This window comes from Salvia splendens, chromosome 3, assembly GCF_004379255.2.
Source record: "Salvia splendens isolate huo1 chromosome 3, SspV2, whole genome shotgun sequence".
NCBI lineage: Eukaryota > Viridiplantae > Streptophyta > Magnoliopsida > Lamiales > Lamiaceae > Salvia > Salvia splendens.
In genome coordinates, this window is record NC_056034.1 from 33,280,216 (window position 1) to 33,292,693 (window position 12,478).

A 12,478-nucleotide genomic window follows, 5' to 3' on the forward strand; every position below is an offset into this window, starting at 1 on the left:
TTGAAAATTTACTACCTGAATAGCCCGCACCTAGAGTTGTTAACTGGGCCAGGCTGGCCCAGCTCAGCTTGGCCCAAGCCCGGTCCACTAGTGAAATAAAGCGGGCCTGGGCTTGGCTCATTGGTTGAAATGAGCTCCAAATGGCCCATTTTGTAAACACAGACCCAGGACTATCTGAAGCCCAGTCTAGGTTTGGCCCGGGCCTAGGCCCATATGAGGCCCACCTTATATAATTAGTGCTTTTTAATGTAATTAGGTAATTAACTATTAATTATCTAATTAGCCGCTGGCGATGGCACAATAATATCTTGAAGTAAGACATTATTCGCCAGTCAAGCCGGCGAGTGAGAGCAGAAGCTCAGCTGCTGCGTTCCTCTGCTACCGCAGTCCATGTGGTCGTTAACTTATAATAGATGATGGTCGCCGTTGATGGGTGATGAAACCAGAGTGCTTTGCCTGAATGACGACGCACGCACCAGTCGTATGGCGGTCGAGAAAGAGACGACGACTGCCTAGAGTTCGTCAATTGTGAATGTGGGGAAACAGTGAGATAATGTGTTTGAGAGGGAAGATAAGGGGTATAATTGTAAATGTGCATCCATTTCTTGATGTAATAATTGAATCGAGAATTGAATATCACCTCATTCGGCCGTTTTATTTATGGCGTTATATGAAAGGAACAGTGCAGGCTTTGCCTTAACTAGTTTTACCACCTGTGCTATGCACGGGCGAAATTATCTTCAGAAAAAAATAAAATATATATTGTTGAATTTTTTGCAATTCAAGAATAAAAACTATTGAAATATTGCATAAATATGATTATTAACATTTCAAAAAACATACTTTTACTTCTACATATATCAATCTATCGATCCACTATAACGGAAAGACATGAGGGAAAGAAATACAAACATCCTTCAAGAATGTTTGCTTTTATAGAGAAAAAAGTAAACAGTTATTGAATTAAATAATAAAAACTATTGAATATTTTGTAAAAATTGATTATTAACATTTCAAAAACATACTTTTACTTATACACCTATCAATCTATCAATCCACAACAACGGAAAGACATGAGGGAAAAAAATATAAACAGAATAGGATATACAAACAAAAGATTGCGAAATACTAAATACTAAAGTAAATAAATAAAACAGTTTGAAAATTAAATAGTTCATTATAAATTCAAACAACAAAATACAGAATTCAAATATCTTCTTAACAAAAACGTTACAAACATCTCTCTAACACCAGTACTTCATACATTTTGAAAGACTTCTTTGTATACAACGTTAATAGTAGAATCACTTGTACTATCAATCTCATCGCCACAAACTAAAATCTTCAATCCTTCACGACTTGTGACTCTAGATATAACAACATAAAGTTATCCATGACAGAAGACCGGTTTTTTAAAAAATAATCCAACATGGGTCAATGATTGGCCTTGACTTTTGTTAATGGTCATTGCATATGACACAGCGAGAGGAAATTGGCGTCGTTGGAATTTGAAAGGTAGCCTTGGATCAGATGGTATCAATGAAATTCGCGGAATCAAAACCTTATCACCAAAATTATGCCCACCCAAGACACGGGCCTCCAAAACATAATCACCTAAATGGGTAATTATCAATCTGGTGTCATTACACAAACCATTAGAATGATCTATGTTTCTTAACAACATCACATGAGTTCCAACTTTCAACATCAATTCATGATTAGGGGTACCTGAACATTTCAAATTATTCAAAAATTCAACGGAATGAATCTCAGCAGAACCATTCGAAGTGCAATATGAATTTGAAATGCTATCAGAGCTCAAATATACCCCCCCCCCTTGAGACTTATCCATTGAAATCATGAATTGGTTAACCTCATCAACAACATCAAGCATGGGAGAAAGTATAGCACGATCATGCAAACAATTGCTCAACTCTTCAGAATCCATATAGGAAGGGTATATGTTTTCAACAATGGTTTTAAGAGGATCTCCAGCATTAGACAAAACAATGTCAGAGGAAAGATCAATTACGACTTCACCATCATTCGGACCACCAACAACTCCATCACCTATAGAAGCAACCCAAGACGAAAATTCCTTCAACTTAAAAGCTTCAACAGAAGATTCGACACTCAAAAGTCTCATGTTTTTGGTCAACCTCAACACTGTACAACTCCTCCAAAGATATGATGAGTTAATGGTGGCATTCACAACATTTTGCCAACTCCTTTTAGGAACAACATGTAAAATTTGCCTAAAATCACCACCAAAAACTATAGTTTTCCCACCAAACGGTTTGTCCATACTCATTATACATACGAAGAATATCTCTAAAAGTCCTATCAACGGCTTCTATGCAATGTTTGTGAATCATAGGTGCTTCATCTCATATGATAAGTTCCGACTATATGATAAGCTTAGCAAGAACACTTCCTTGTTTTATATTGCACATAGAATCTTCATTAACATTGATAGGAATCTTAAACCGTGAGTGAGCAGTTCTACCCCCAAGTAACAATAAAGAAGCCATGCCACTGGATGCCACATTTAACACAATACCTCCTGTCGAACGAATCCCTGTTGACAAACACCTCCATATAAATGTTTTTCCAAGACCTCCATAACCATAAACAAAAAACATTTTTCCTTTAGTAGAATTCATAGAGGACATTATGGTATCATGAACATGAAGTTGCTCATTAGCGAACTTTGAAAGAAATTCAAAGTGTTCTCTTCCTAAAGCTTCACGATCATAAGACAACTCATCGCTGATCAATGTATTCTGAAATGTTTCAGAATACTGCGATTCTGGATACGACATACCATGATAGTCACGCATACTTTTACCAACGTTCATTAACAATTTCTCAATGTCAGCCAACACAAAATTCTGAATTTCATCATCACTCAACACCAAATCTGGAGTAGGAAAAATATGTATGTAATTTTTTGTTTATAAAACATAAAAATTTAAAAAATACAACAAAAATATTTCAGTTCAAAAAGAAGCCTCAACAATTCCACTGACAATAGACTTACAAATAGCAATCTCAATGAATGGGCAGATGACCAAAAAGAAGCCTCAACAATTCCATCAATATACTCCTTATTGTCATCCAACAATCCTAAAGCGAAGCACGTATCTCTAAATGTATCATGTCGAACACCATTAACAAATCTAAGATCCTCATAGCATGTAGCTCCCTTAACGACATTCAACAAACATCTCAAGTAATACATATCACCAGATCCGGGAGCAACATAAAACAACCTCCCAACCGAATAACGTTGTTTTTTAGGTTGCCAATGATCCTTCTTCCACACAAACTTGGTTGGAAACTCACTATATGTCAAAGTTCTCCCTTCAGAATATACCTTATTTGCCTCCATCCAACCTAAGAACTTACTCTCATGAATCTTCCTACGATTCAAGACGTTATCCAAAGAATCGGCCTCATAAAAAATGACATGTTGTTCATTAGGAAGATGAAAACTCAACCGTTCAACCGAAGGATCCTTGTATTGAATCTAAAACCCAAAAGTTCTCCAAGCAGCTTCACATGCTGATATATATCTACACTCATAATACAAACTAACTTCATCGAGATTTTTTTCAACGCCATCAACACCAAATTGGAAAAAAGTCGTCGTCACCTATCATAACCCTAATGTACATATTTGAACAAATACTTGATTGAATGGGACTGATTGCACCGCTCAACATTAATATGACCACCATATTTCACAAGGAGAAACCGATTGTGAGGCACAATATTTGTTATCCAAAGAAACACCATCCTTCAACCGAACCCGACCATTATCTCTACGCATATAAATGGGATAACCATCATCATCAAATATTGTATCAGCAACAAATTTCTTGGGATAATACTTAGTACAACGTCCATCACGCTTGCAAGTGGATGATTTTCTAACCACACCACACGGACCATGCATCATAAGTTCCCTAACGCACTCATAATAATAAGGATCAATCAATGGATTAGGAATTTTAGCAAATATAATTTCATCAATGCTTCGAGGATGAGGTTGCTTATCTTCATTGCTTAAAAAAAGCAAAATATTTGCATGAGGCAATCCACGTTTCTGAAACTCAATGGTGTAAATAACTGCATCACAAAAAATAAAAAGAATATGGCTAAATTATAAAATAATATCCTTAAATTCATATTTAATAAGACTTTAAAAAATATAAAAATGAACCTGCTTTAACAGCTCCAGATATTTTCATAGTCTTAACATCCCTTATGAAACATCCAACTTCACTTTAAACATCCTACTAACGATATCATGGCGATCATCTAATTTTAGACCCCTAGACCCAACAAACCTCTGAATCTCAGGTCACTTAGGATTGCAGGTAAATGTTATAAAAAAAATTGGATATCCAATCCATCTACATATAGCCATCGCATCTTGATAATTCTGAATCATATACCAGGCACCACCAACAAAACTAGAAGGCAATATATAACACGTTTTCCATGTCTGGAACTATCGGTTTCACCACGTAGAACGACCTACTCTAACCCGCTATAGATTTCAGTACGCAATTTCATTTGTTGTGTTCAAACAAACGTTAATCGCCCAGATTCAATCATAGTGTATGCATCCACAATAAATTGTTGATACAGTCGCTTACATACAAAATAATAGAACACTCAGCAACTCTATCATGCATGTGGTATGAAAAAAATTCTTCAGGGCTAACCCTCTTTCTATTGCTGGATGAGGATGTAGAAGAGTCAGAAAAACCTATAAATTTTGTATAACCATCCTCCCCATATGGAAACAACAACGGATATTGCAATGCAAGATAAGAAGGATGAAATTCACTAATACGTTGAAGATTTCCTGACTGTATTTCAACAATAATGTCTTTATCACCAAATGCATGGTCAAAATCGCCAACCACAAGCATGGCTACCTCAGAAACAGAAGGTATGTTATAAGTCCTTCGATCCCTACCTCTTTTACCAAGCAACCTCAATTTCACAATTGGTGGACTATCTTGATTGATCATTTCTTTAGCCAAACAAAATGACTTCACCAACACATTATACTCATCCAACATAAATTGTAGGTCACATAGCCCTTACCAGTTACTTAAAAAAAAGTTAAAGGTGAATTACAAACAACTCAAATCAAAATCAAAATGTAAGAAAAGGTCAACTTAATATTTGAAAAAATACCTCTACAATATCATCACCAAAGAGTAAATCAGACAACTTCACATTAGAATTCAGAACTTGTGATCCAATGTTCAGAGGAACATGCTTCTCAACAATTTCTAGGTTATTGCAAACTTTGTTAACATAATATGGATATCTGCGATAATCATCCTTGCTATTCTTGCTTTGAACCTTAAACAACACCTCTTGACCCAAAAGCAGCTCCTCAATTTTCCTAGGAATATATTCCATAGCAGAATTCTGTAATACAACAAAAGCCACTCATGATTAAAGCATACAAACCTATAATCCTGATATATATTAATTTGACTGATTTGAATTGATTCTTTTATTACTTCCATATTACTTCCAATCAAATCAATCACCCTTTTTCCAATAAGTTGAACAACTTCTCTATCCCACAACAAAAGGGATGCATTGCTTGTATCATCAACAACGTTGACAACAAACCTGAACCTAAATAAGAGAAATAAGATGTTAAACAACAACTATTTCAGACAAAAAACAGAAGGCATAAGAATACCTTTTCACGGCAACATCAAAATTCTTGATGCAGAAATCACACCTAAACTTCTTGTCATCCAACACTCTAACTTTCTTAACACGGTTTTACATGCTAGATAATACTACTCTCCAAAATGAGACTCAATTGATTCAACTTTGCCAAAAATCCAGTAGCAGCCATCCTATTTACCAAGATCAGAAATAAACTATTCCATCATTAAAAAGAAAGAATATTGTATACAGTTGTTGATCAGTATTTATAAACAAATAATTTATAAAGGATATCTTTCAATACCTCCAAACAAACAACATCACTAATAGACTTGACAGCAAAATCATCAAACTCCCTACTATGCTTGACTCCAGTTTGATCCACTGACCCTTGTGCAATGAAGGTATATCAGTATAGTCTCAAAGATCAAAAGCATCAGACCTACAAAAGTGTATAATATTCAGAAAAATAGACAGTAATATAGACTTTGAAAAATACCATACCTGTTCCTAAACTCCTTGACTTCAGCTACATCAGCATTGATTAGAATCTTGGATGCTTGATAATGAGTGGATACACACCAATCTCACCTGAAAATATGACAAACAAACATTATAAATTAAGTTTCAAAATATCAAAGAGAGTATATAAATAAGATGGAAATACAACCTTTGAAAACATTAGGCTAACAAAACTGAACAATGATTATAGGAACAGTCCCTTCAGCGTTTTTCAATTGAGACAAATAAGAATCCACATTGGAATCCCAAATTGTACACAATATCTTATTATGGCCGTTCAGAATGAAATAGAGTCAGTTTCAAAAACAGAATCTAATATAAAAAATGAAATGCAGGGGCAGTGAGACTTACAACTCATCACTTATTTCAACCTCAATCAACCTATATCTATTCTGCTTCAAATCTCTTCCAGGGGGAGTAATTACACCAATAATATCTGCCAAATTAAAAATGTAAAACTAAATAAATGAACCAAAAGATTGTAAATTAAAATGTTGCAACAGAATATATAATAGAACTTATACCAAAAAAATGTCTGATCTTCATTCTCATTGCTTGATATATCAGCAAATGGTTTAAAAGAAAACAAATTTGCTGGAAAACCAACATCTCTGATTTCATACATCTCTGTTCTGAAATTAATAATCAGTCTAAAGGTGATTAGTAGCTTTGTTTCTAAGGGTGTAAACCCTAACAAAGAATTTTTTTATATAATAGATGTCTCTTTCATAAAGTTTGTGTTTCAGATTCTATAGCACTTTTTTGGGAAATATTGCTTGAATGAATGTACCCTGAGTATTAAAGAAATAAGCTGTCAGATATGTGTGAAATGATAAATAGAAGATTAGATGTCTTCCTCTTTATTTAACAGATACATAATTTTAGTAATTTAACAAAGTTAACTAAACATTTATATGCTTTTAGTCATTCATACCTTTGAATCATGAAGAACACATTCTGAATTGATATCTTTGTTGTCATCATGTAGACCTCCAAAGACACGAACACAACGAACTTTTATGATAGAGTTTGTAATGGCAGTATGAAGATTCTGCACCAAGGTAACATAGGGAGCCATAGTTCAACAACAACCTGTTTGAGACAAAAATATAGATTTTAGTAAAATTTACAAAAATTTTAATTAAAAATATCTCTATTCTTATGCAGGTTCAAAAGATTCCAAAAATGGGAGGAGAAGGAAAGGAGAACATAATACTTCCAAAGAGGTCAGTTAAAATAAACTTAACCTAAGATACAATTTCAGAGTATGACCAATTATGTAGTAAAGAAGCTTTGCAATAACAGTACAACCTATATAATGAAAGAAACAACATATAAGATTAGCATGAATATATGATTACTAATAGAATTAGCTAATGGTTAGCCATTGTAATTAAATAGATAAATACCAAAACAGGAACATTCTAAATAACTTCTTTTGCAGATACTGATGATTCCACATTTGGAGCTTTTCAACAATAATGAAAAATGACATCTAAGAAGTGTCGAGAGAACAAAGCTTCCAAACAGGTCAGTTAAACAATATTATACTGCATCTAGTTCAAAGGTGTATAAACATAAAGTATAAGCATGTAAGTTACTCTAAACTCCACTAAAATGCAGATATATCCAGAGAGTATAGAGAGAGTATAAACTATACTAAAAAGACTAAACAATGGTGCTGCAACATATCTTTAATGACTAATGCATATAGCATGTAAGATTCATCTATAGATGATATTAGAGGAATGTATAGAAGAATTACACTAAACTAAACTAAACTGCAGATACATCAAAGAATATCCAGAGAGTATAAACTAAAATAAAAAAAGTAAAGAATGGTGATGCAAAGAGAACTGGAAGTATGATGGTACGAAAAGATGAAAGATGATTATTATTAGAGAAATCAGAGAGAATAGACTTAGATGAAAGAGTCAGATACCAAAAGAAGAATGAAAGTTTATGATGGTGTGAAGTATGTTGCAGGGTGAGTAAAGAAGAAGTAGAAGAGGATATATATATGAGTTCATTTGCATAAGACAGCAGAATAAAAAGAAATCAGATTTGGAAAACAAACATAATCATTGGTACGACCTTTCAAATAACAAATAATAGAAAATAAAAGATAATAACAAAAATTTAACTAAAAAATGTGCAAAAACGAATCAAAAACAATGCTCAAGTTTTGAAATAGGTTATTTATTAGAACTGCTATATAGGAATATAAATAATGTGAATTTCCATGCATTGTGTATTAAATACAGATCCCATTAATTGGCCCTACAGACAACCCTATGAATGACTAATATATTGTGTTCCCCTATTAATATTTGCCCTATTTTGCAGGAATACCAACAAAAAATAGAAGAAAACCTAAAGAGAGAACAACCACCTCTTATTTTCACGGTAGAGGAGAGAGAATCTGCAACAAATACAAAAAGAGACACCTAGAGGATGCACGCTGAAAGAGCAGGTTTGTGCATGTGTCGTTTCAAGCAAAGGGTGTATCCTACTGATCAGTATGGAAGTCCCTGCTAAACCTGAACCTGGTATCAATAATTCCTCAACCCTCTTCTACTGGGTAGTATAGTGAAGGTAGGGGTCGAATCCCACAGAGATGGTGACGGTTGGAGTCATTGCGGTGATATTCTGGAAAGGTTTGGTTAGCTACCACGCTTTGGGTTGAGACTTATCTAGACTGGAATTTAAGGTGGTACTCTACTGAATAGGAGGTGGGAAAGGTGTTGGACAGGCGGCTGTGTACGTGTGAGTGGGGAACATGATGTTTGGCTAATAAATGTGGAAGGTACGAGTTTACTATAAAAGGCTAAACGGAATATCAAAGGAAAAGAGGTAGTTAGTTGACTAGACCTGCAGATCTGAAAAGTAACAGCTGAAAAGTAAGGACAAAAATAAAAAGTTGTTAAAAAGTAAAAGTGGTCCCAAACTTGGGTGTGGATGTTATCTTCTTCAACATGAATAAACTCAGATCAACAATCTCAGATTTCATGAACGAGAAACACATATTAACAAACTTCATAGCTCAGATCTACAATTAAAACTTCGAATCAAAAGATCGAACACTAAAACTACAATTTTGCTTACTGGTCAACATGCAGGGTGGCAGAAATCACGTAAACTGGGTTTTCACACTTAACTAATTCAGATCTAAAATCTAACAGTTATCTAGACTTGCAAACTCAGAGAAATTAACTACAGAAGTTAAAACATGCGATTCCACACTGGAAATTACCGTAACAGCTAGATCTAAGCTATCTAGGCAGAAAGAAGCGAAAACAAACATGAACCGATGCTGGAAAACAACTTCATAGCATTTAGAAAACGTTTGGATCACAACCAAGACTTCAAAATAAGCAAAATACTGGAAATGCGAAAGATCCAACGTAGAGAAAACAAACAAGATTAACTAGAAAGCAAATAAAGATTGTTTTTGCCACTCCGGGTGATGGAACTGCTAACTACGATCGTGCTGACTGGAACAAGAGAATGGAACTCCGGCGAACTGATGATCTTCAAGTGACCATGGCTGTGGTGAGGAACGAGACTCTGGACTGGGCTGAAGGACTGAACTACCGAGAGAATTCTACCTAAGAGTGATGATGATGAATTCGTGCATTCTCTCTCTCTCCAAGTGTCTTCCTTTTATAGGGAGGCTTACCCTTGATTTTAGGGTAAAACCTCATGGCGAGATGACTTCTTTGCCCTTAATTGTGGTTGATCAGTCCCAGCTATCCTTCTTCTCCATCTCGAGCCATTTTTGCATGCATACTGGTCAGTATGTAATCGTTCTGACGCCCTTTTTACCTGAAGTATCTGAAGCTTTGCCTACTGGCTAGAAACAATTGAGCAACTGTTCACACTTACCACATGCTTGTCCTCAAGCGTGAAGAACAAACAAAAAGAAGTAAGTCGAATTCTAGCCTGGTTACTCCCCTGACCGACTCTATCCTACCCTAGACTCTAACTATGACGCAAAGAAAAACACATAATAAAGACAAACACATAAAAGAAAACTAAAACACTTAGACACATTAACACAGTAATTGGGCTATATTTTCAATCATCCCTCCCCTCGGGATCAGGTGCAATACGGCCTTAGACAGCCTTGAACTTCCGTCGCCCCCCCTTTCTTCCCCAGTCAGTATATCCGCTTGTCAGGATCGCCCACACCTCTCGGCCAAACACTAGGTTCACTCAGTCACTCATACCTTCAGGGGGAATGTTAGGATTGCATTCTCTCATATTGCTCGACCACAATTGCTTCGGACTTAGATTTCACGTGCAGCTACTGAAGGGCTTAAAGGCTTGAAACGGGGCTATTGGTTTATAGTGTTTTGGGTGGATGTTCCTAAGGCTCTAAGGTTCAAAAACTTCTATTTTATTTGATGTGGGGGAACTGTGTGCATTTGGGCTCTTGGTTGTTGCTTCTCTTGGCTGGTGCTTCTGGCTTTGATCTCCAACTGGTCAGTAGCTTCTTGTGGCTTCGCCACCCTTATGCCTTCTTCATTTTTTTGTGGCCAAGTTTTTCTGACCATTTTCCTTCATCTTTTCTCTCTTCTTTTTTTTTCTTTCCCCCTTTTTGTTTCTTTCCCCCTTTTTGTTTCTTTGTGGCTTCGCTACCCTTATACCTTCTTCTTCTTTTTTGGACCTGGAATATCTCCCTGGTCGATTTTCTTCCAAACTTTCATGCCCAGCTGGTTCCTGCCTTCTTATACACCTTTCTGGCCAGTAAGCTCCAATCGTCTCATGCCTTGCACACACAATCCCAGTGGCTAGGGGTGTATATCTGGTATCAAGAGTTAAGAAAATGGGTTCTAAAGGTGTTTTTTTTTTCTTTTTTTGGGAGGGGGGTTTCCTACTGCCTTCAGTGTTCGCTACCCGTGGTCACTTCATCTTAGGCAGTTTGTGGCAGCCGCTCTTTTCTTTTCAATATATGTGGAAAGTGGTTCCACTTAAAGCTTATAACTCACATTTTAAGAGGGCTTTCGTGTTTGGCTCTAAGGATGGGCTTTTCCCTCATACTTGCGTCATCTATCCTGGCTAGGAGGTACTAAGGGGGGTGGTTTCTGTTTTCCAGCATGTCTTATCTCTCTCAATTCTCCTCACCGTCAGCTCAAGACAGTTGAGTTTTAAGCCCAATCAAAAAAAAAAAAAAAACTAGACCTAACAAGACACTAACACAAGCACTTAAACACAGATAACACATATGTACAAATGTCATACTGGCCAGTGCATTCCCCCTCCCACTTCACAATGTCTATCCTCAGATGGGGCTGTGAAGTGGAAAAAGGTAATGGCCAGTATGGTTAACGCACAGAAATACCAAAACTCAACAAAAACATACTTATACTATAGGCTAAGTGGGAGAGTTTAAAAATCTAAACAGAAACCAATAAAACGAAACATGTATATACAACAAACTCCTCACACTTAGACTATAAATAGGCTAAGTGTGAGTTGGCCTGCATACAAGAAAGGAAAACAGAAAAAAAACACAAACACATGCGCCAAAAATAGCAAACCCTTTACTTCTCACACTTAGACTATTGCGTAGGCTAAGTGTTATGAAAGGGGTTTGCGCACGTACTACACAGATTATACTACCTAAAAAAACAAAACACAATTAAAATACGAAAAACTAAAAACCGAAAATAAAAAGAAAACTAACTGGTCAGGTGGGGTGGTGGTCACTTGTTCCTCCTCCTCCTTCGCGGGGCAGGTTGTGGTGCAGGTGGTTCTTCCGGTTGCTCCTCCTCATTCACAGACTGCTTGTTCCCAGATTCTGCCGACTCTTCGGCGTCTCCTTCCTCTTGTTCCGCCTCTTCTTTCTGCTCTGCTTCTTTCGTCTCGGTTAATACCTCATCTGATACTCGTGGTTCATTAGTTCGGCCTCCATGGCCACTCGGTCCAGATTCACGGACCAACTTTCCGGTTCCCAACTCTTTCAAGATTCCTTCCATCACAGTTGCCAAACGGCTTAACTCCGCTCTTGCTCTTCGATTCTCTTCCGCCAACTCTTCCACTGTCTTCTCTAGCCTTTCCTGTCTCTGCTCCTGATCTTGTGTTCCCGGATGTGCTACAGATCTCCCAGTCGGTATAGCTTCTTCTCCCATTGCGTAGAAACGTGGTACGCCCTGCCTCATGTAAACGGTGTTTGTTCGGACGAACAAAGGTGTATCAAAGAGACCAGGAGGATCCACCATGATCTGGTCGGATAAGTCTTTGG

At 36.6% G+C, this 12,478-nt stretch overlaps 1 long non-coding RNA gene and 1 pseudogene across 4 annotated transcripts; both read right to left on the bottom strand.

The window, feature by feature from the left end:
- Positions 1 to 1,707: 1,707 nt before the first annotated feature.
- On the bottom strand, positions 1,708 to 5,045 carry LOC121796891 (annotated as a pseudogene).
- A 124-nt stretch (positions 5,046 to 5,169) lies between these two features.
- On the bottom strand, positions 5,170 to 8,792 carry LOC121795730. Of its 4 annotated transcripts, XR_006049621.1 has the most exons (9): positions 8,624 to 8,792; positions 7,166 to 7,323; positions 6,583 to 6,667; positions 6,380 to 6,494; positions 6,214 to 6,300; positions 6,014 to 6,151; positions 5,738 to 5,900; positions 5,550 to 5,670; positions 5,170 to 5,454 (listed from the first exon to the last, which is right to left on the bottom strand). It is a non-coding gene; the product is annotated as an uncharacterized LOC121795730 (long non-coding RNA). The 4 variants fall into 4 exon arrangements; XR_006049622.1 differs by lacking the exon at positions 6,380 to 6,494 and having other exon boundaries at positions 6,014 to 6,093; XR_006049619.1 differs by lacking the exon at positions 6,380 to 6,494 and having other exon boundaries at positions 6,014 to 6,099.
- Between the last annotated feature and the right edge of the window lie 3,686 nt (positions 8,793 to 12,478).